The following is a 24820-nucleotide window of genomic DNA, read 5'->3' on the forward strand; positions in this document are numbered from 1 at the left end:
AGAGAGATGGGGGCTGACTCTGGCACCATCTCTACCAGTGGGACACTGCTGACCATGGTGCACGGATGCAGTGGGCAGGAAGAATCTCTCGGGCAGTTATGCTATCTATCCAGTCCATCTGTCACATGTATCCAGACTATGACCTCCTCTCACTTCTTGGTCGAAGCCACCCTCATTCCTGCCTGGAATTTTTGCAACAGCCGCCTCTCAATCTGTCTTCAAAACAACAGCCAGGGTGATCCTTTGAAATGGCAGCCAGAGCACATAAGCCCATTTGCTTCAAAACCCTCAAAGAGTTCCATCTAATTTCGAGTAAAAGCCACAGGCCTCACCATGGCCTGCGAGGCCCATGGGATGCAGCCCTGTGACATCTCTGATCCCGTCCTCATCCTTTCCATCTCACTTCACCCTGGCATCCTGGTCCCTTTGTCATAACTCGGACCCTCCAGGCATTCTTCTGCCTCAAGTTCTCTGCACCTGCTGTTTCCTCTCTAGCCTATTTGTCCACTTCCTCATCCCTTCTCAGTCTTTGCTCGAGTGTCGTCATTTCCATGAGGCCTTCCCTGGCCACCAAATTTAACACTGAAACTTCCGCACATCCCACGAAGCTCACTATGCTCTTTGCTGGTTTTATTTTCCTCCATTGTTCTTGGTGTCTCCTAACGGGTGCTACAATTAATTGTTTGAGTTGATTTATTAGTTTATCTTACTCCCCTGGAATATAAACTTCAGGAAGGCAGTGATTTTTGTCTTACCTCTTTCCAAGAAAAGTATCTGTGACATGGTAGGCACTCCATAAGTATTTGTAAAACAAATGATTGGACTTCCTTATACCAAAGACGGTCTGCACAGAAAACAAATCTTTACTTCAAGCACAAAACTTTGGTATACATATATATGTCCAAGGTTTCCTTTTTTTTTTTTTTTTTTTTTTTTTTTTGCAGAGAAGGGCCCTTTCTGGTTTCCCCTGCTGCCCATCAGGATGCACTCAGGCAGCAACTGTGCAGTAAACGGGACACCTTTAGCCTCTGGTTTCCCAGAGCAGAGAGCTGTCAATGCCATAAGCTATTTTTGCCTCACCTCTGGTGCTCTGGAGTGGCAGGCCAGTCACAGGTGTGGTGCATCAGACTATGAAGAGGCTGGGTGGCCACAACTCTGTGCCGGGATGCTGACCTCTTTGAGGCAAACAGCATGAGCTGGAAAAAGTGTGTCTATCTCAGAGTTAAAAACTGGTGAATTCCCCTGTTGCTCTTCACCATCTCCTGGGTCCGTATGATCTGACTGCCACCCACTTTCCCCTTTCCTCACTGGGCTCCAGACACACTGGCTTCCTTCCTTCCTGAAGCCTCCATCTGCTGCCGAGCTCAGGGCTTTGTTAAATGCTCACCCTGCCTGTGTTGCTTCCTGCAGTGTGCTGAATTGTGTCTCCCAAAAGATATGCTGAAGTTCGGACTTCCAGAACCTGTGAATGTGACCTTATGTATAATAGAAATAGGGTCTTCGCAGATGCAATCACGTTCAGATAAGGTCATTCTAGATGAGGGTGGCCCCTAATCCACTGGCTGGTGTCCTGGGGACAGAGACACACAGTGGGGAGGCCTTGGGAAGATGGAGGTAAAGGTGGGAATGATGCATCTACAAGCCAAGGAGCACCAAGGATTGCTGGCAACCACCAGACGCTAGGAAGAGGCAAGGAAAGGTTCTTCCCTACAGCTTTCAGAGGGAGCACGGTCCTGCTGACACCTTGATTTCAGACTGCTAGTCTTCAGAGCTGTGGAAAAATACTTTTCTGTTATTTTAAGCTCCCCTATTTACAATATTCTGTCATGGCAGCCCCAGGAGATGAATACATTTCTTTCTCCTCCTTCAGTTCATACCTCTAGTGCCATCTCCTTGAAGAGCTGTTCTTTAACTCCCAGTCATTACCAGGTTCCCAAGTTCTACACCTTTAGCTCTGCAGCCTATTCCCATGGGAGATTCTCTTTTGGTAGCCTCCCCCGACAGAGTATAAGCCCCTTTGTGTCCAGGTTGCTCACTATGGGTCCTCAGTCTCTGAGAGTGTCTTCAGCACACATTGCGCGAGCCATCAATTTTTGTTGAATGAATGCATTGCAATCTGGAGTGAGCCTTCTGGGCCTCAGAAGCATCTTGATTTGACTCTATCTGTGTGTTATAAGATCCCAGTCAGAAGGTTGCCCTGGGTGCTTTCCCTAGAAATCCTCAAAGTACAATTATTCAAATTGAGTCACTCAGCCCATGGTACCCTACAGTTGCAGATGACACAAGAAACATGAGAACCTCTGAGGACTTTCCAAGCTGGGGCCTGTTCTTACTGTTTAGCATGAAATGTGTTTTCCTGCTAAGAACACGAACCAGAAATGAGTTTTACCAAGTGGTTAGCAAGACCTTAAATAGAAAAGAAACTCCAAAAAATGTAACTTCTCTCACACTTAAGCCTCCTTTTCAACTTCCCTTTCCTGCTTCCCATCACTAGGACCTCCAGATCTTATTTCCTGGGTAATGATGAATGGTGGCCCCTATTTCAGACCTCCCCAAATTCTGCTGAACTTCCCCTCTTTGAGTTTTAGACAGAGATGTATGTTAAGTGCCTCTAGAACTGACATCTCCTGTGAGACCCTTCTCTTACATGCTATGTAGGTTTGGCCTTCGATGGATTCAGCAATGGTCTTTATTGAGCACCTGCTAAGTGCTAGCTTTTACACTAGGCAGTTTGACACTCTGTAACTTCTTTTTCATTTACTCTGTTCCAGAAACTTATGTTCACTATGATGTGATCTTGCTTTTGATCCATTTTACTGATGAGGAAATTGAAGCTCAGAGAGGTCAAGTAATTTGCCTAAGGTCACACAGTTACTAAATGCTAAAGCCATTTTCAATTCTACATCTGCCTGACTACAAAGTTGGTGGTTTTCCTTTCCTAAATGTTACAACTAAAAACCCACCCTAGCTCAAAATGGCAAGGGGCTTTATTTTAAGGATTTGGGCTGTGCCTAGGACTGCCTGGTGGTTATCCAGCAGCCTCTTAGGAGGAGTTGGACTGTTGGATTTGTGGACTTGGGACCCTTGGTATGTGCTCAGCACATGCCACAGACCTGGCAAGTATGCTGGCCTGGGGTCATCTGCTCTCGGGGCTGTGTTTTCTGATTAAGGGACATTAGGCTAGCCACTTCCCACATCCAGCTTCAGTTTCCCCAAATATAAAATTAAGACGTAGATATGCTTTCCACGCTGACATCCTGCCCTGATAATCAGGGATTTTAGCATCCCAAGGCTATAATGACCCATTCTTCCATACCCCTCAAACTCCTGCCTTTCTATCCTATCTGGAGACATGGCTTACATAAAAACCCCCAAGGCATCCATGCAGGTCCGTTCTGTCAGAGGCCCCAGCTTCTCCATCCCTTTCCTCCCCTCAGTTGACATCCTCTCCTCTCCTGGAGGTAGTCCTGCTGGGGGACCTTGGGCAAGTTCCTTCACCTCTCTGAGCTTCCGTATCCTTCTCTTTAATGATCTCAAATGTAACAACCCCACCTCATAGGCTCATTATGAGGGCTAGATGAAATGAAACAATAACCACTGTTTACCTTTCAGGCACCTGGCAGAAGTGATGCTCTGGAGCTGAGTGGATGGGTGCATATCTTGGCCATGCTGCTCCTCCCCGCCCAAGCCATTTGGGTCTGGACCAGTTGCGTGCTGCTCCACGCCTCCACATGCTCTCTTGTCAGGCAGAAACAGTACCGACGTCCCCCCAGGCCTGTTATGAGAGTTAAGTGAGTTGATATTTCTAAAACACATCAAACAGTGTGGGGCATTAGGCTAGCCGCTAATGCCACTCATGCCAACAAGTGCTGTAGAAGAGTTAGCCATTATTCTTAGGTCAACTAATTATACAATCAGCCTGACAAAGGAGGTACTGTTATTAGCCCCATTTTATAAACGGGAAAGATCAGTAACTTGGCAAAGGGCAGAGGCGCAGGCCTTGAGCCCAGATTGATAAGACATTCTAGGGGGAGGCTCCTCACCTTCAATTACGCTGACTGCTAGATATAAGGGGGCTCCCCACTTGGAGCTTAAAGGTTTGCAATAGCCACCTTGAAACTTTTGAAAATCTTAATCACTTTATCTTTGAGTTTGTGTTTTGTAAGTGAAGTTCTGCTTCTGCCACCTCCCCCTTTTCCCAGATGTGACCAAGACTGAAGAGGGTCAGAGTCAATCCCATAATTGTGCCATGGGGCAGGGCTGTGGAGGTCTTCAAGGGGCTGTATTCACCCTGCAAGTATTCCTGTGCCCAGGAGAGTATGACATTAAATGGCAGATGAAAACAAAACACAACAGGATGGAGATCTCAGAATAAAGAAAAAAGCTTTTTTTTTTTTTTTTTTTTTTTCCTGTTTGAACAAGCATTTTCATTCTGCACCAGGCCTTGCTAATAAGGTAGCCAGATCTGGGTGCATAGCATGTCATGGGTGGGAATGAAATGATAGCACTCTTTTGCTTCAAAAAAAAAAAAAGCCCCAAAATACTTGTTCCATGTTTAGTAATTGAGTGCAGTTTTCTTCTGACTTTTGATTCACAGGTAGAGACAAAGTCTTTAGCTGAAAGGTAATAGTTTTGCCACCTTCTACAAATATAGATATATTTTTTCCCTAAAGCCTCCTAAGGCCTTTTTAAGATTTGTATCCAAAATATGGGCCCTTTGCCACTGACATTCCTGTTTGGTAGTGGATGAGAGGGAAATCTTATTTTTTTTCTTCTTCTGTTGTTATAATTCTCAGATGCAGAGTGTTCTCTTTAAAAGATGCTTTTAAAGGGCAATTACTTCATGCAAATGTGGGCATCTCTGGATGGCTGGCAAAGCTGGAGTCAGGCCATGGAAGCCTGGAAAGTGGACTGCACGGGCTGGGCAGGGAACCAGGAGGGAGGCCCTGCTTGCTGGTATCAGCAACTTTCTTCTGCTGACCCCTGGACCTCTGGGAGAAGACTCGGCAGCCACAGCCAGGGTAATGGGAAGATCACAGCCGCACAGGGCTGTGAACCAGGGAGGACACCTCATCTGGTTTACCTTGTGTGAAATAGATGAGGCTCCTTGAGATCTGAGCAAGCAGCCACTCGAAGCCAATCCTGGGAGCCACTGTAGACCTGTGTCCAATGAGAGATCTCAGTTAAAGTAGAATAGACCATGATGGGCTGGGAGCGATGTCTCCTGCTTCAGTGTAGGCCACAGCACAGCAGAGGGTGGAACATTCCAGGAAAGAGTTAAGGATGCAGGAGGAGCCCCCTAAGGGGGGCCAGTATGAGAAAAGGTGGCCTAGGATTGTATGGTGAGGGAGAGGCAGCTGGGCTCCAGCCCCTTTTCTTACCCTTGGAGCCTATGCAGTCTTCAAGAGGCCACTGCTGGCCGGGCGTGGCGGTTCACACCTGTAATCCCAGCACTTTGGGAGGCCGAGGTGGGCAGATCATGAGGTCAAGAGATGGAGACCATCCTGGCCAACATGGTGAAATCTCGTCTCTACTAAAAATACAAAATTTAGCTGGGCACGGTGGTGCACACCTGTAGTCCCAGGTACTTGGGAGGCTGAGGCAGGAGAATCTCTTGAAGCAGGATAATCGCTGGAACCCAGGAGCCGGAGGTTGCAGTGAGCCGAGATGCACCACTGCATTCCAGCCTGTACAACAGAGCGAGACTCCTTCTCAAAAAAAAAAGAGGCCACTGCCCCAGTGGCTAGGCCCAATGTCATTTCCACAGCTGCTTCAGGCATCTCTGAAACCCGCAGATGGAGCAGCCCGGGCTGTGGACATTCTGCGGCATCCATGCCTCCTTGTTGCTTAGTGAGCCTGTTCTCATTACTCCCCCAGCACCACCCTCCGCATTTGCTCCACTCCTCCTAGAGCTGCATCTTTCATTTTTGCATCACTAAATGCACTTTTTCTGTTTCTCTGTTTACCGGAGAAACAACAGGAAGCGTGGGAGGCAGGGCACAACAGTCTTCGCCTCGGGTTCGCTGGGAGAGTTTTCCCCTTCTCCAGGAGGGGACCTGACTAGGGAGGCTCACGGTTCAGATCGGTGCTCTAAATTCCCAGCATACAACTGAGTCATTTTTACTTGTTTCTACAATTTGGTAATAGTAGCTGGCCTTTGCTGAGTTCCATCTATGAGCTTGGCCCCCTTGCTAATCTCTCTACTACATGCAATATCCCTTTTAAATCTTTTTTATTGCAATATAGTTTACGGATGACAAAATGCAAAGATCTTAAGTTAGAATTTGGTGTGTTTTGCAAATGTATACATCCATGTACCTCTCACCCCCAAACAAGAACACAGGACATTTCTTTCACCCCTGGGAGTTTCCTCGTGTCTCTATTTTCTGTCCTGCTCACCCCACGCAAAGGTGACCACTGTTCTAATTTCTGTCCTACCCATGCATTTTCTGTTCTAGAACTTCTTAGAATCATCTTAACTTTCCTCATGTCTAGCTTCTTTTCTTCAGTACACTGTTTATGAGATTCATCCAGGTTGTTGCATAGATCAAAAACACTTCCTTTTTATCGCTATTTAGTATTCCATTGTCTGGACACTCCACACTGTTTATTATTTCATCTATTCGATGGACATTTGGGATGTTTTAAGTGTGCATTGATGATGAATAAGGCTGCTATGAGATTTCATGGACAAGTCTTTTTATGGACATATGTCTTGGGGAAATACCTAGAAGAGGAATTGTTGGATCATATGCTAAGTGTATTTTTAGCTTTCTAAGCAACTGCCAAACTGTTTTTCCAAGTGGTGGTATCTTTTTTTTTTTTTTTTTTTTTTTTAAGACAGAGTCTTGCCCTGTCACCCAGGCTGGAGTGCAATGGCGTGATCTCAGCTCACTGCAACCTATGGCTCCCAATCTCAAACAATTCTCCTGCCTCAGCCTCCCGAGTAGCTGAGATTACAGGCACCCACCACCATGCCTGGCTAATTTTTGTATTTTTAGTAGAGATGGGGTTTCACCATGTTGGCCAGGCTGGTCTCAAACTCCTGACTGCCTCAGCCTCCCAAAATGCTGAGATTACAGGTGTGATCCACAACGCCTGGCCAGTATTATTTTTTAACTCTTGCCAGGAGCAGAGGAGAGCTCCAATTGCTCCACATCCTCACCAACATTTGGTATTGACAGTCTTTTTGATTTTGGCCATCTTAATGGGTGTGGAGTGCTGTCTCACCGTGGTTGTTATTTACATTTTCCTAATTACTAATGGCATTGGGCACTGTTTCACACACTTATTGCATATATCTTCTTTGTGAAGTGTCTAGGTCTTTTCTGTATTTGGGAAGATAGGCTGTTTGTCTTTTTATTATCGAGTCACAAGGGTTATTTATATATCCTTGATACAAATCCCTGGTCAGATACATGTGCTGCAAATATTTTCTTCCAGTCTCTACTCACACTGTCTCTTAATCCTCCCAGCAACTCGATGAAGTAGATGTCACTATCCTCTTCTTTATTTCCTAGAAGCCAAAGCTGAAGCACAGAAAGTTTAAGTGAAATGTTCAGAATCACACAGCTACTCAGTACGGCAGTGAGAGTGTGGGCCTACTGCAGTGTGACTCAGAGCATTGATGTCCAGAAAATCCCAGGAAGCTTCTTTCCGCACACGAAGCCTTGTATCTCCCTGGCAGTCTGGAGGCATGTGGCCCTCGAGCCAGTGCTGGGCTGGGTTATTTCGGTTCTGCCTTGTACATACCAGACCATCCTGGGACGTAGGCGGCTCCCACAACCCGGTTGGGAGCGTGGTCTTCTGGGGAGGATGCCACACAGCTTTGAGTTGCTCTGATGAAAGACAAACTGCGGGGATTCTTATGGGCCTCTGAGGATGCTGGCAGTGTTACCTCATGCCAGGAATAACAATGAGGGGCCTAGGCAAGCTCGCCGCCAGCCCTTCTCTGGGAGGCATCACTGGAGGAAACCAGCCAGGAGATGGGAGGGCGGGGCTGGGATATTTAGTCCACAGCTGTCTCAAAGGAGAACTGTTGGGTGCCTCAGGGACTTCCCTCTTTTTTTCTCCTTTCTGAGCAGGTGAAAGGGTCCCTGTGGCAGTCAGAGCAAAAGGCTAGGAGGTTTTGTGAGAGTAAGGACAACAGCAACTCCAGCCCTCAAAATGCTAGTTGGAATAGCAAGCCTCTCTGAGCACTCGCTGTGTGCCAGGCACCGTGTCCGCACTTGCAGCCCTGCTTGATGCAAGACACTGTGTAGTGGCTTTGCATTTACTACCTCAATCCTCATCACACCCCCATGAGACACACACTATTAAAATGCCTACAGGAGGAAACTGAGGTCCAGAGAGGTGAAGTAATTTGCCTAACGTCACTTATTTGCAAGTGGTTGAAGTTTGAATAGGGGTTTCACTAATTCTAAAGCCCAGTAGCTTTACTGTTACGCACTTCTGCCATTCTGTTAAAAAACTTTGTCAAATTTCAAGTTTGTGTCATGCACTACACATGAGGTGTCTTGATCAGTGGAATATAAGATTGAACAAGACCTGACTCTTCTTTGGGCACTGTGTGAGTTGGATGGTGGACTCCCAAAAGAAATGTCTACATCTCAGAACCTGTGAATATCATCTCCCTTGGAAAAAAATATTTTTGCATATGTAATTAAGGATCCTGAGATGAGATCATCCTGGATTCTTTGGGTGACCCTAAATCTAGTGACAAGTATTTTTATAAGATACAGAAGAGGAGAAGTTCATTCGAAAAAGGAAACAGATTGGAGTGATGTAGCCACAAGCCAAGGAACACCTGGGGCCTCCAGAAGCTGGAAGAGGCAAATAATTCTCCCCTAGGACATTTAAAAGGAGCTTAGCTTAATATATTACATTCATTAGAAGTGAGTCCCTAGGTCCAGTCCACCTGCAACTGGAGTACATTACACAAAGGCTTGAATACCGGGAGGCAGGAATCACTGGGGGCATCTTACAAGCTGTCTAGCACAGTGCCAAGAGGCAGGAATCACACCTTCTTTTGCTTTTTAAATTTCTTTTTTAATTTTTTTGAGAACGTGTCTTGCTCTGTCACCCAGTCTGGAGTGCAGTGGCGCGATCTCGGCTCACTGCAACATCTGCCTCCTGGGTTCAAGCGATTCTCCGGCCTCAGCCTCCTGAGTAGCTGAGATTACAGGCACCCACCAACACGCCCAGCTAATTTTTGTATTTTTTAGTAGAGATGGGGTTTCACCATGCTGGCCAGGCTAGTCTTGAACTCTCGACCTCAAATCATCCACCTACTTTGGCCTCCCAAAGTGCTGGGATTAGAGGTATGAGTCTGATCCCACGTTCTATTTCTCTGGCAATCCCCATCCCCACCTTCTGTTTTTCTGGCAGTCCCTGGCCCCTAGCTGAAAGAAAAAGAACTAACATTTAACATTTTTATTTATTAAGAAATAGCATTTATTATGCATTGACTGTGTATCAACTACCGTGCCAGACTCCTTAAACACATCGTTTCATGCAGTATCACTTGACCCTCCTATGAACCCTGGAAAGGGAGATGTTCTTATCTCCATTTGACAGAGGAGGAAACCAAGGCTCAAAAAGATGCAGGCCACACAGTAGCCTCTCAGAGGAAGCCAGTGGTTCTCAAACTGTAGCTGCATCAGAATCACTTGAAAACAATCTCTAAGCCCTGAGCACAGAGTTTCTGTCTGATTTTGCAGCTTTAGGGTGGGACTTGAGAATCTATTTCTTTTTTCTTTTCTTTTCCTTTTTCTGAGACAGAGTCTCTCTCTGTCTAGCAGGCTGGAGTGAAGTGGTACGATCTCGGCTCACTCCACCCTCCAGGTTCAAGTGATTCTCCTGCCTCCTCCCAAATAGCTGGAATTACAGGTGCCTACCACTGCACCCGGCTAATTTTTGTATTTTTAGTAGAGATGGGGTTTCACCATGTTGGCCAGGCTGGTCTCCAACTCCTGACCTTAGGTGATCCACCCACCTCGGCCTCCCAAAGTGTTGGGATTACAGGCGCGAGCCACCGCGCCTGGACAGAGAATATGTATTTCAGACAAGTTCCAAGTTGAGGCTGAGGCTGTGGGCTTGTGGATCAAGCTTTTAGAACCACTGGAGAATCAATACCTTTTGCAGCAACAGACAAACCCCAAAGTTTCAATGGATTAACATATCAAACGCATTTCTTGCTTAAGTTGCAGTCTCACTGGGGTAGGGCAGCCCTCCTTCATGCTATAGTCCCTATCATTTGGAGCATATGGTCCCCAAAGTCACCACGGAAGGAAAAAGAGAGGGCAGAGGGTCACTTAGGATGTTCAAAAAGGCTAGGCCTGGAAGTGGAGGCTTTTGTGCCTTTTGCCCAGCCTCCATGGGCCAAGACTCAGCCCCATGGCCCCAAACCAACTGCAAAAGAGGCTGGGAAATGTAGTCTTCCCCAGGAGGAGCAAATGGTTAAGATGAGCACACAGCTGGTCAGGGCAGGGCTGGGATTTGTGCTTAGGTGCTTTCCCTCCTTCTTCTCTTGCCTTTTTCCTGGTCCAGGTGTTTTTGGTGGGCTTTCTCAGTGTTAAGGAACTTCTGTATGTATGTGTGTGAAATTGAAAAAAAGAGAAGAGGAAAGAGACATTTTTGAGGTCCTTCAGCCTACTCTCTTGCCAGCAGCCTTCACCCATCTTCACTTCATCTTAGAGGTGCAGGTGACAGCTGATAAGTACCTTGAAAGCCCTCCATGTGTGTGCAGGGCATTCTTGCATAAGTTTCGTCTGTACCATGTTAAGTGATTCAGGGCTGACCTCTCTGAATTTGAAGAACCCTCAAGCTACTGGTTCTCCAGGACATAAACCCTGGACTCCAGGCCACAGACAAGCTCTGAGTGAAAAACGAGTCCTTCTTGCTGCTCCTCCCCTATGCTTCAGATTGCTTCAAACCTTCCTGCCTCCAACATGTGGTGCAGTTTCTACCTTCCCTTCCTTTGCATATACTGTGACATCTGCCTGATATCTTTTTCTTCCCTCCAGACTTGACTCAGATGATACCAGCTCTATGAAGCCTTCATCAATCTGTCAAAGAAATATTCAACTTACCCTCATTCTGGGTCAGAGGCACAGGCATGCCTCTTTGTCTAACCTATGGTCTAGCACTTGGCAAGGCCTGTGTAGACTTTGCACTTGCCTGCCTCTCCTTAGAGAATGTGAGACGTTCATGAGCCAAAACTGTGTAGCATCTTTCCTTGGCCTCTTAATTTCTGACAAGACTGAGTCTAGAAGCCTTCCTGTGACCTGCAAAGCCCTCCTCAAGATCCACAGGTGAAGAAGGAAGTCTCTGGCATTAGTTTGAATCCCAGCTGAGCCACTTGTAGGCTGTGTGACCAAGGGGAAATTCTCAGTCTCATGAATGCCTCAGTTTTCTCACCTGTAAAATGGAGGTAGTAACGTTGTGTATATTCAGTGAAACAATGCACCTAAAGCCCTTTGAACAGTGCATGGAAAAAACTCAGGAAATGCCAGCTGTCATTGTGTTCTTATCATTGCTCTTGTTAGTATCTTGCCACTTTAGCCCACACCAGCCCCACCAGATCACTTACTTGCTGACAATTTTGATGATCTTGCATGCTCCTTTGCTTTTGCACTTAATCTCTTCTGCTCAGAGGTCTCTGTCTCTCGCCTATTAATTAATTAATTCATACTTATTCTTTCATTTTTTTAACAAACTTTTTGTTTAACTAATTCCTGCTCATCCTGTAGACTCACCTTGGCCCTTCCTGTCCATTCCCGTTGGATTTACCACTCTTGTTTTGACCTCTGTTTACTTTTCTGTATCTCCGTGAACAACTTGAAAGCAGAAAAAAAAATGCTCGTTTCCTACTGGATTTACTGCTCTGAACCCAGTTCCTAATATCATGATTGTCACATAGCGGGAGCTTAATGAACATTTGCTGAATGAATATATGAACGTTTCTCATCTCTGAATCTGTTCCCAATGCTTAGTTCATTGTAGGTGCTTACCCAGGACTCTTTCTCTTGCAGTAAGCCAGATCACTCTGGATGCATATCATCTAAAGGCCCTAGTTGTGGGAGGGCTACTTTTAATCAGTGTATTGGCTGGGCGCAGTGGCTCATGCCTGTAATCCCAGCACTTTGGGAGGCCAAGGGGGGCGGATCACAAGGTCAGGAAATCGAGACCATCCTAGCTAACACACTGAAACCCTGTGTCTACTAAAAATACAAAAAATTAGCCGGGCCTGGTGGTGGGTGCCTGTAGTCCCAGCTGTTTGGGAGGCTGAGGCAGGAGAATGGGGTGAACCCAGGAGGCAGAGCTTGTAGTGAGCTGAGATCCCGCCACTGCACTCCAGCCTGGGCGACAGAGAGAGACTCCATCTCAAAAACAAATAAAATAAAATAAATAAATAAATAAATAAATAAATAAATAAATAAATAAATAAGTAGTGTCTCTAGATTTTGCCACCTTCAGAACCAGAAGGCTGTCCGTGGTCTAGCCTGACCAAGTTTAAAATGTCTGGGGGTGGGGGGGATCTCTGAGCAATGCAAGAGGCACCATTTCTTCTGTGTTTCTTGGACAATCCCTAGCGTTATCCAAGACTTCTCAACAGTTGCCACATTTGAAGACATGCTGCAGAGTGTCTGTCTCATCATCTTCTGATACCACAGCGCTTAGATTAGTGCCTAGTAACCAAGGAAAGAGGGAAGAAGGGGCCTTTCCCCCACTGGCCAATGTCTTAGAAATGTGGATTTGGAGTCAAAATGTTTGCCCTACTAGCCTAACGGTGTGGATGGTAACATTGGGCTAAAACCAACCCTCAGACTCTTATTTCATGAATTTGTCTGATTTCTTTGGTAGCTGAGGTCTGGTTTTGATGTGCAAACTGGCTCTAAAAATTAATCTGTCCACTTTCTCTCTCACCCTTTTTAATTGCCTGATTTGTTTGTCTCTTGGGGGTGACAAGGTGGGAAGTTTGCTGTCCCCAAGGCTGGCCAGGATAGAACCTTCTGTGCTGGTGCTGGTCTGACTGTGGAAAGAGGTGCAGATGTTGGGGCTTGGAAAGTCATTGTCTGGGTTCCATGTCATATGGCCTCTTGAGAGGGACCCTCTTGGTTATTGCCTGCTCATGTCATGGAGGAACTGCACGTGGTTTTTATTGACATTTTGGTTTTGTTTCTATTTATAGAAGGTTGTTCAGAGGTTGTCCCAGTTTTTACTCCTTCTTATTAATTGTCATGCTTAAAGCCATGCATATTTTCTGACTATCCACTTTTCCCTGTGAAGCAAAAATAATATTAATTGAAACTGTAATGTGTGGCAGAGACTTTGCTTGGTATTTTCACACTTGTTGTTTCATTTGTTTTTCATGATCATTCTGCAAGGTAGGTATTAATATTATTAGTTCCATATTACAAGTGAGGAAATTGCAGCTTAGGGACTTTGATTTCATAAAGCTAGTAAACATCTTTTTTTCATGACATGTACAATCTGGCTGGCTTTTTAATCATCCTGCCTTGAAGCTAACTTTGAGGTTCTTTTTCAGGTGATTTTGGTGTTTGACTTTTCCCGGGTTGCACAGTGCATGCCCTGTACTACTGTGCTTGTATTTCATGGTCTCTTGTAATAAACGCTTCTAAACATAGGCTCACACGTCAATTTGTTTATAGTAATTATTTCCCTGAAGGAAAAAAAAGTCCATTTATTTTTTTCTCTTCTTTTATCTTTCCAGACCCTCGGGGCCTGATTCTCCATGGCTCTTTTGGAGCAGATGTAACCAAGAAATCAATATAACCATTAGATTCATCCATGGCAACCATAATGTCATAGCATCTCCTGCCTTGTAGTGTTGACAGAGGTGTCAGAGCCAGGAGGAAGGGAAATACTTCAAAGATGGGACGGGAGCCTCTAAAGTGAACGGGAGAATTAAAACCCCACGGAATCTCACTTAGCAGATGAGAAATTGTAGGTTGTTGCCTACAGCATAATCAGGTCTTCTCTCAGAGAATGTAATGGCTTGATGTCAGGTACGGCAGAGGGATCTCCAGCATTTGGGTGTCGTGAGGCCCTTTAGCAGTGGTGGGGAACAGCTGATGGAGCCAGAATTTTGTATTTGTCCTTTAGGTACCAATGCTCATCGCCTCCAGAGGTGGGGTTGGCAGATCTCATGTGATTTCCTTCTTCCAGTGGATCTGGGCTTTTATTATTGTCACTATTAATTATTACCTGCGGCAAGGAGAGCGGGCATCCTTTATAAGCACAGTGCTTGGTTTATGGAAAGCACCCTAGGTATGTTTGACTAGTACATGTTGGCCTTGTCTACCTAACACATTCAGTTAGTTAACAACTATCTATTGGGCACCTTTTTGGAGTCAGGTGCTACTGTAGGTATGGAGGTGGAGATTCTGCAGAAAACAAAGCATACAAAATCCATGCATTCAGGGAATTCACATTCTAGTAGGGACTAGGAATTCAGCTGAGCTAGTAGCTTGAATTTTCTCTCTCCAAAAGAGGTTGCCAGTTGCCTCACAGTATCTCTTCTCCCCTTCTTTAGTGTAAAGTAATATTTCTTAACCAGGAGCAATTTTGCCCCCCAAAAGACATGTCTAGAGGCTTTTTGGTTGTCACAGCTTGGTAGGAGTTGTATCCTGTGTGTGTGTGTGTGTGTGTGTGTGTGTACTAGTGCCTGTGCTCACACTACTAGTATCTAGTAAGTGGAGGCCAGGGATGCTACCAAACATCCTACCATGTGCACAGGACAGCCTGACAACAAAGAATTATCCACCCTGCAATGCCAATAGTGCTGAGGTTGGGAAGCCCTGGTGGAGACAGAAGTGGCTGCTTGGTCAGTGACTACATTTCCCAGCTTCCCTTGCATCTAGCTGTGGCCTTGTGACTGGTTTTCACCAAGGGACCATGAGCAGGAATGCTGTGCTCACATCAAGGAGGAGGGCTTTTAAGAAGTGGATGTACTAGGCTGGGCGCAGTGGCTCATGCCTGTAATCCCAGCACTTTGGGAGGCCGAGGCAGGAGGATCACAAGGTCAGGAGATCGAGGCCATCCTGGCTAACATGGTGAAACCCCATCTCTACTAAAAATACAACAAATTAGCTGGGCGTGGTGGTGGGCGCCTATAGTCCCAGCTACTTGGGAGGCTGAGGCAGGAGAATGGCGTGAACCCGGGAGGCAGAGCTTGCAGTGAGCTGAGATCTTACCACTGTACTCCAGCCTGGCCTGGGTGACAGAGTGAGACTCCATCTCAAAAAAAAAAAAAAAAGGAAATGGATGTACCTTTTTCCTTTCCTCAGGCTGGATGAAGAGAACAACAAAGTTCCAGGTGACCCAGGGGCCCTGAATCACCATGTGGAGGAGACTGTCTGTAAATCTGAGACTCTCACCTCGGACTCCCATGCATATGAGAAAATAAAATCCTGTTGTATTTTAACCATTACGAATTTGAGGATTTCAGCTACGGCACTTTAGTCTACCCTGACTATTGTTGTCCCCAAGTGTTCTCAACAGTTCTTCAACAATAACAATAGTTAACACTTACACTATGAGCACACACCATGAGCCAGACCTAGAACGTTTCAAATGTGAGATTTTATTTTATCTTCACACAAACTCTGTGGAATAGGTACCATTATTACCCTTGTTTTACTGATAAAGAAACAAATGCTCAAGGATGTTAATAGGGCAAGTAAGTGCCATAAGCCAGTTCTCTTCCAGGTTCTAGTCTCAACCACTGAAGCAGGTTCCCTTCTCCAGCCTTAATATCTTTTTATCTGGGCATTAGCATCTTTCTTCAGGGTCACTGTAACTGTTCTCTCTTTGGTTCCTCTGCCACCACTGTGGATACTCCAGATTGAATGACTTTTTGAAAACCAAATCTGAACATGCCTCTTTCCTGCCCAACTTCCTTCAGTGACTTTTCATTGCTTCCAGGATAAAGCACACACTTCTTACAGAGCAGAATGGTCCTTCTGCATCTACCCAGCCTACCGCCAGCTGCCTTCATCCTTTGTTCCTTTTTCCTTTTGCCACACGTTCCAGTGGTGAGTGCAGGCTTCAGCAGCACAGCAAAAAAAAAAAAAAAAAAGACTATTTTTTTCCCAAAATTATTCTTGCTCTGCAGAGGAAATTACAGTTAAAGTATCAGGCTTCCCATGTGGATTTCCAAGAGTTCAAGAAAGGATTGTTTGACCATCCCCGGGGAACACTGTTGAAAGGATTCTTACATTGGGTGGGTGGCTCTTTCCAACCAGATATTGCTACAGTTCTTCAAAACACATAATTGCATAATGTAAGGGGAACCTGGTTTTCCAGCTTTGTTCAGCTCTCAAATTCTATTTCTTCTATTAAAGACTATATTGACTTTGGAAAGTAATTTGGCAGTATTACACTACAGCAACTTTACTCCTAATTATACTCCCTAGAGAATGCTCATGTGCAAAGCAGAAATGTAGTATTTGCAACACCAAAAAAAAAAAAAAAGTTAAATTAAATGTCCATCCAACAGAGAATGGACAAATAAACTAATACAAAGAGTATCACAGAGAAGTGAAAATCAGAGAACTAGAGCTACATATAGTAAATATAGGTGAATCTCAAAAACATGATGTAAAGCATAAAAAGCAGTCTGAAGAATCGGTATATGGCCGGGCACGGTGTCTCATGCCTGTAATCCCAGCACTTTGAGAGGCTGAGGCGGGTGGATCATTTGAGGCCAGGAGTTTGAGACCAGCCTGGGCAACATGGTGAAACCCTGTCTCCACTAAAAATACAAAAATTAGCCAGAGTGGGAGGGGGTTAGCACATGCTTGTGGTCCCAGCTACTTGCGAGGCTGAGGCAAGAGAGTCGCTCGAACCTGGGAGATGGAGGTTGCAGTGAGTTGAGATCGTGCCACTGTACTCCAGCCTGGGCAATGGAGTGAGACTCTAGGTGTAGTATGATATCATAATAATGTTATATACTGTGCCTGGTAGGGCCCCAGTAGGAAGCAGAAGGCATGTCCAGATGGAATTGGAATTCTAAAGAAAAGGAAAAGAAGGGACCGTTTATAGAGGTTTCAGAAAGGGGAGATGGTTTAATAACCACAGATTCCTCCCCTTCCATTATTTATTCCCTATTTGCTGCTCCTTATACCCAGAGAAGGAATCCATTTTCCCATCCCTTTTAATCTGTGTTGGCTTTGTGACTGGTTTTAACAAATAGGCTGTGGCAAAAGTGATTTGGGGTGAGTTCCAGAGGTCTTGTGATTTTTGCCCTGACCTTTTTGGAATGCTTCTGACTTCACGAAAAGAAGCCTGCACTGGCCTACTGGAAGCCTTTTGGAGAGAAAGATACAACCAACAGCCATTACCAACCAGGATGAGCTGACATTGACAGACTACAAATGTACAATGAGCCCAATCAGCACCACTTTGAGCAGAAGAACTGCCTAGGTGAGCCCAAATCAAATTACTAACCTACAGAATAATGAGCAAAGAACTGGTCATTATTTTAAGCCACTAGTTTTTGGGTGTTTTGTTATGAATATATAATCAACATAGTGGATTCAAGGAACCAAGGAGGTTCTGAGGTTTCCAGGAACTAGCAAGTTGGGAGTTACCTGAAGGGGCAAGTATAGGAGGCAGTGTTACAGGAACCCGGCGGGGGCCTGAGGGTCAGAGGAGAGGCTGTCAGGCAGGCCCCAGGATCACATAACCATAGCAAGGAGGAAGTGCGGTGGGAAATACCCCGATCTCTCTCTTCTCCTGCCCCGGCTGCAATCTCTTGCCAGGCTCTTTGGCTGAACCCAGTAAGAACCAGAAAACAAGGGCATCTGGGAGATGTCCTCTAGTGGGAGCAGTCTCTGGGGCACAGAGATGGATCTGGGTAGGACAGTGGCAAACAGAATAACCAGGATGTATGTTGTTCACAAACAGCAGAGTATACACACATTTAAGGAAATGAGAAACCTCAAAGTTACTTTTGGGAAGGAGGGATTTTTACCTTAAATAGAAGAGCAGGTACGTGAGTACTCATTCTGTTCCCATATATACTTTTTCTTTGGTATGTCTGAAATCAGTCACATTTAAGGGGAAATTAAGCCACCATTGAGTCACAGCCTGGGTGACCTTGGAAACCTCACTTGACCTCTGCAAGCCTCATTTTCTCTGTAAAATGAGGGACAACTCTCCCCTCATGGAATCCGCATGGAGTAAAGCTTGTGGATGTATGATCGCAGTGTCTGCCAGCCAGGTAATTTTTAAGCAGTTAGCTCTGTCACACATAAGAAGAAATCACATACAAGGGTGTGTGTGTGTGTGTGTGTGAGAGAGAGAGAGAGAGAGTGAGAGAAAGAGAGAGAAAGGGAAAGAGAGAAAGAGAGAGAGAGAGAGAAAGGCAGACAAATAGAAAAACAGAGAGAGAGAATACTCCATTTTGGTGAAAACCATTATCTTCATGTAAAGTAAGGGAACTCTTAATGCCTTTGCAGCTACCCTGTCATGCGCAATCTCCTCGCCACCAAGCACCATACACCTACTATACACACGCAGAGGCACACACATACACACTTCTGCTCTCTCACACACACGCATGCACACACACTCACACTTGCTCTCATACACATGCACAAACACACATGCAGGTACACAGAGAGGCACATAAACACACATTCGTGCTCACACATCTATGCATGTACACATGCACACATACACGCATACACATGCACAGACACACACGCAGGCACACATGCACAGCGACCTCATAAGGCCCACCAAGTGCCTGTTAAGACAACCTTAACAGGAGTCAACCTCCTTCCTTCAGCTTGTCATTTTTCCTGCAGGCTGGGCTTCCTCCAACCCAGCGCTATGGCATTTGCTGACATGGAATTAGGACATATAAATAGGAAAGCAGGCTCATGCCTGTAATCTCAGCACTTTGGGAGGCCGAGGGGGGTGGATCACTTGAGGTCAGGAATCTGAGACCAACCTGGCCAATATGGTGAAACCTTGTTTCTACTAAAAATACAAAAATTAGTCGGGCATGGTGGCACACACTTGTAATCCCAGCTACTTGGGAGGCTGAGGCAGGGGAATTGTTTGAACTGGGGTGGCAGAGGTTGCAATGAGCTGAGATCATGCCACTGCAGTCCAGCCTGAGTGACAGAGCGAGACTCTGTCTCCAGTGAAAAAGAGAAAGTGCTATTTTATGGGGGTTGAGAATAAGCACCTTTTATTTCAGTCTGTTGAAGTCCTGCCACCTGCCTCCTGCTAGTGCTGTGACTTGAACCACTTGTGTGACATCTCTTGAAAACCAGCTTCTTCTTCAGAAAAATGGGAGTAGTGACAATACCTTTCCCGGGGCACGCTGTAGGCACTAAATGGGAGAATGTGGGTGACTCAGCACCAGTCCTGGCACACAGTAAGCGCTCAATAAATGGCACAGGGGTTGCTGAGTTTCAGACTCAAGTCTCTCCATCTCCAGCACCTGTGTCTGGATGAAAGATCCTTCTTGGTGTGATGGGCAGGTAAATAAGTTTGTTGTCCCCTCCCTCCCTCTTTCCCTCCCTCCCTCTTTCCCTCTCTTGCTCTCTTTGCAGTTGAGGATGGGGGAAGAGACGAAATAATTCCTGCATAATATTTGTCTAAAAGGAATGTGTAAGATAAAACAGTGTGTGTGAGGCCTTTTTTTTTTTTAATAGCCCGCATAGCACCTGGCATAGGTGGGCGCCACAGGATCTATGATGATTGATAGGAGTGTTTTCAAATTCAGCTGTCAAAGACAGGGCAATCATCCTGCCTCCTGCCTGGAAAGTGATTTACAATTTTCCTCCTTGGTGGCATCCTAAGGCAAACAGGCACTTTTGTTTCCATGGAGAACCCACTCTTCCCTCTAAGGTAGATGGTCCTCCCCGCCTCACTGCTTCTCTCCCGCTCCCCTTTCCTTCCTCCTCCCTCTCTCCCTGCATTCCTTACTTCCCCCCTCTTTCTTTCTCTCACCCTTCCTCTTCCCCTTTCCTTTCTTTCTCTCCCCCACTTTACTCCTCAGTCTCTCCAGACCTTTTCTCCTCCCACAGAGGCTTCTGCCCCAGAAGGGCCAAATGCTACCCTTCAGCTTTGTCCCTAGGAAGGGCCATGCCCATCCCTCCTTCCTCCCCCTATGGAGAGGTGAGACCCTCTGAGGGCTTAGAAGTTTTGCCCTAGCTCTTTGTTTTCTTCTTAAGAACCTGTTTACTCAAAGAGCTCAGAGCTCTTTGAGAAGCATCTACCCAGGACCCAGGAACCAGCTACCTGGGTCCCCAGGCCAGGCCCCGGGAGGCTGCACGGTGGTCTCGGCTCCAGTCTGGGGGCAAGTGCAAGTGTATGTGCCACCTCATCTCTCAGTATCTTCACCGGCAAAGTGAGAACAACTCTCCCAGGAGCTGCCATGAGAAAGAGCTGAGGGCCAGGGGCTAGAGAGTTTCCATTCTGTAGTCCTCTGGCTCACTCAGCTGATACCTCTGCCTTTTGGCCTTGAAATTAACTTAACAGCCCAAAAAGGAGAACCCAGGACACTCCTCAGCCCAATGGCAAGGGATCCTCCGGAGACCGATTGTTGAGTAGGATCCTAGGAGTGCCGTCTTTATCCAGAGCTGAGGCCCTGCAGTGGGCATGGGCAGGCGGAACAGTTGGGGACTCTGGGGCTATCTTCACGCTTGGCATCTGTGGACCTTCAGAAATGCCAGTAACCACCAAGAGCAGTGTCTGGGTATTTGGAACACATAAGAAGATAAAGCTAATCTCAGAGTGTGTGTCTGTTGCCTGTGAGCAGCTCCAAATGTGTGCCCCTTGGTGTATATGTGTGTGCGTGCCCTCCCCACCAGTGGGGGAGCGGGAAGTTCGAACAACAGCCATTTACTTATTTTGCATCAGACATAGGCTCCAGTGACAGAATGTGAATCTTGGACATCTGGTCAGAACACTGGGATGTTCAACTCCGAGTGGATGAGCCTGGTCTGGGAAACCGGGAGCCCTAACCAGGAGCCCCACTGTCCCCACAGTGCCCACCTCAGGGCACCATCTCTGTGTTAGAGAAGATCCGTGTCCGTGTGGCCTCTCTCTGCTCGAGGTGGGGCTCAGTGTCAGGCACCCAAGCTCAGGTTTTCATGCATTTCCAGAATATAAGTATCACTTCTGTCTGTGTTTTGTTATGAATAATTATGCAGATTTTTATGTGGCCCCTGCTAAACATATGGTGATGTTTCTTTCCTTTTACCCTCCCCATTCTCTCTAACTCCCACATATACTCAGCACCTTCTCTGGGCCAGGACGTCTTCCATGTGTGCTCAGCACACACAGATGATTCAGAACTAGTCCCTGCCTGTGAGAAACTTCTAGTCTGTTTTGGGGGAAGATAAACCAGGCTGTGGCAATAGTGTACAGTCCTGAAGGGGACACAGAGTGGGCGTTCTGGGAGCACAGAGGAGAGCCCCTAACCTCCCAGGGAACCCGAGAAGGGCGTTAGGGATGGGAGGATGATAGAAGAGGCTTTATAAGAATAGCTGCTGTGTTACAGAGGTGGGCTGTGGGGAGCAGGACAGAGTCATAATCTCTTTTCCGGAAGATGTAAGAGACCCTGTAGTTTCTTGCAAAAAATGACTGGGCTTGTGTGTTACTGTCACAGCTTTGTACTAGAAAGACATATTTAAACACATTTAATGGAATGGCAAGCAATACAGGGAAAACGAGGAGGGAGAGATGAGCACCCTCCAGTCTCCATGAATTACCAACTTAGCTCCTCAAAGCGGAGAAGGAATATGAGAGGAGGAGATGAACTTACTGCTCACCTATTGTATTTCAGTCTACTTTAAACATGATCTCATTTAGTCCTCATCAGCAGCTCTGTAGTAGATTTATTAACCCCATTTTACAGTTGGAGACTGAGGCTCAGACTAAGTAACTGTCCAAGCAAAGAGTAGCATTTTAAACTACGATCTCTATGGCTCAGTTCCTGAGTCTGTGCTCTCTTTCCAACAAACCCTATTGCTCACAAGAAACTTCTATAGAGAACACAGCATTGTGGTCAATGAACTTCTTGTCAAGGATCATAAACTCGGAATTCAATATAAAGTCACTATTATTCCAGAAAAAAAAAAAGAAAACAAAAACGCTGATGCCTGCCTCCTTTGAAAAAATAGCATGCCTTAGTGAGATGGGCTATTAATATACTTTGTCACTGACATCAGTATTGCAGGCTGGTTCTTTGGGAGAGCCAGGATGATGCTAATTTGCATGCTGCTTTGCATTTATTTGCATTCTCTCTCCATATGCAAAATCCAACACAGCTAATTAGTGCAACCTTGTTACAATGAGAAGCAGGCCCAGCGTTCAGTGCCAGGGCAGATGGAGCCCAGAACAGGGACAGAACCAACCCAAAGCCAGGCACGTCCTGGGTTGGACACACCGGGAGACTTGAAGGGGAGGCACACGCCCTGAATGAAAAGTAGGATAACTGAGCACCATTATTCTTCAAATATTGTTCCTTTGAAGTAGCTATTGCAGAGAGGGAGGGTGAGAGAGAGAAAATGACGGTGGGCGGTGGGTGGGGAGGGGATGGAGAGATCAAAGAAGGTGGCCAGAACTTTGCCTCAGGCAGGATTTTGTTTGAGAAAGAGCACAGGATTTGGATCCCAAAGGCTTCAGGTAAAGTCCTGCTTGGAGTTTGCCTTTGCCACTTACAAACTGTGGGACCTTGCACTTTGTGGGTTTGCAGGGATTACATGGGAAAAAAGGGTGGACATGCACTTTTTGCAAATGGTAATGCACAACAAAGATGTGAGGAATCCAAGCCATGCCATATGACCACGGAGGGCAGCACCAGAGCCAGGTGGGGTCTGCAGACTCAGCCTCCTCTCAGGGTCCAGACCCTGGATGTGATCCACAATATAGAGATATATTATAACATATGGATGATATAGCGTGTGTGTATGTACATATATATATATATATATGTATATCTGTGTATACACACACATGCTAGCATTTAATGATCATCTAATATGGACCACATACTGTGCTGTGCTTGTGCACATATCAATCATTTCGTTTAGTGATTCCCATGACTGCTCTAAGACCTGCTTATTATTATGACCCCATCTTACAGATACCACCAAGGCAAAAAAATGCTTGCCAAGTGCACCCGGGCACTCTTGCCAAATGATTGGGAATTCATATTTTATGTCACCCGCTCCCTTTTCCAGCTCCTGTGGAGACTATGGCCTTTCTGTTATTCTGCTTCTTTTTTTCATATTGCCTAGTTGTGACAATTTTGATTTGGCCTTGGGTTTTGTTTGTGTCATCTGAGGACTCCTGCCTCTCAACTGGTCATTTTGGTTGCGCTCAAATACTTCAGCTCCGTGTTTCATTACTTAAAGTGGCCCGTTCTACAAGGGTAGCTCCAATCAAGCAAGGTAGACTGAATTATTGTTCACAGATATTCACTGGGCTTCATAGAGGGAGAATTATATTGTCCTGCCCCACGGGTATACAGCATGGTTATGTAGCTTGCTCTGGCCAATGAAAGGTGAGTGGAAGTGAGATGTGTCATTACCAGGCAGAAGGCAGCCTGTGGTTTATCATAGTTGTCTTTCTCTTCTACCCTGATGATAGGTGAAGTTGCAGACAAAGTCTGCTTCCCAGAGGGTCCAGCAGTTTCAAAGGCAACTGGTGATGAACAAGTCATGTGAATAAGAAATAAACATTTGTTGTAATTGTAAGCCTTCATGATTTGTTACAGGATCACGAACTAGCATATTCTGACTAAAACATTCATTGTCTATTGAATATTATGAGATTAGCTCTTATAGGATGGCCTTTCTCCTAAATTGCAGAGCCACATTATTCGAGCACCCTGTGAACTGGCTGTAGTTGTTTCTGTGGATGGCTGGACAATTCTCCCAATGATATTGTCATTACTCAAAATATTTTCTACTTCCATTCAAAAAACTGCTTTACATTATAAAAGTACTAAACTCCTGATAACGCTAGTACTCCTGCTAACAGCCAATACTTTCTAAGATTTTCTTATTTAATCCTCACAAAAGCTATGTGAGATAGGTGTTCTTAATTTTCATTTTCCAAACAAGAAACACAGAAGCTCAGAAATATTCAGTAATGCATTCAAGATCACACAGCTAAGTAGAGAGTCAAGACTGAAATCAGCATTCCTCTCAGGCACAAACCCTAATCTCATTACTTTCTACACATATCTTCCCCCTCCAGAATGGATATTAACTAGCTGAGTCACACACCTCATTCACCAGAGATGGCTGCAAAGATTTTGTCTGCTATGAAAAGCAAAATAATTATAATGAAAATAACGTTAGACTTGATATTAGGAGATGTGGAGTTGGTTCACAGCTGTTTCTAGTAAGTCCAGTGACCTTGAGTTAGATGATTTTTCTCTCTGGACCCTGGTATTTTCCTCTGTAAAATGAAGAACTTAGCCTCAGAAAACATAGTGTATGGATCTGGCCAACAGAGTCCTTCAGTCTCCTAAAAGTGTATGCAAAACATTGTGTGTGAATGCATTTTTCTGAGTGGAGGATCTATACTATTCATCAGGTCTTGGAAGCGGCCTGTTACTTTCAGAAGATGAGGAACTCTAATTCTCTGACTTGTTGAAATGATTTATCACTTTCCTCAGAATTGGGTGTGCAGGCAAAAAGAATTTAGTCTGAAAAGATGGCAGTTAAATTTTGTAGGGTGAGTGTCAGATTCATCAACGAATAACTGGAAGGCAAGCTGTATCATTTCATTTAAAAATCATTAACAAATATTTCTGCTTCAC

General features: G+C 45.5%; 1 protein-coding gene across 1 annotated transcript in view; it reads left to right on the plus strand.

The window, feature by feature from the left end:
- LOC129486815 (uncharacterized) overlaps positions 1-24820 on the plus strand; it is a 225527-nt gene that overhangs the window by 63773 nt on the left and 136934 nt on the right. Inside the window, exons 7-9 of the mRNA XM_063642973.1 lie at positions 3613-3791; positions 4797-5021; positions 15312-22474. The gene's annotated coding sequence lies outside the window, so the exon portion shown is untranslated. The remainder of the gene's footprint in view (positions 1-3612; positions 3792-4796; positions 5022-15311; positions 22475-24820) is intronic.

Source organism: Symphalangus syndactylus, chromosome 7 (genome assembly GCF_028878055.3).
Source record: "Symphalangus syndactylus isolate Jambi chromosome 7, NHGRI_mSymSyn1-v2.1_pri, whole genome shotgun sequence".
NCBI classification, from domain to species: domain Eukaryota; kingdom Metazoa; phylum Chordata; class Mammalia; order Primates; family Hylobatidae; genus Symphalangus; species Symphalangus syndactylus.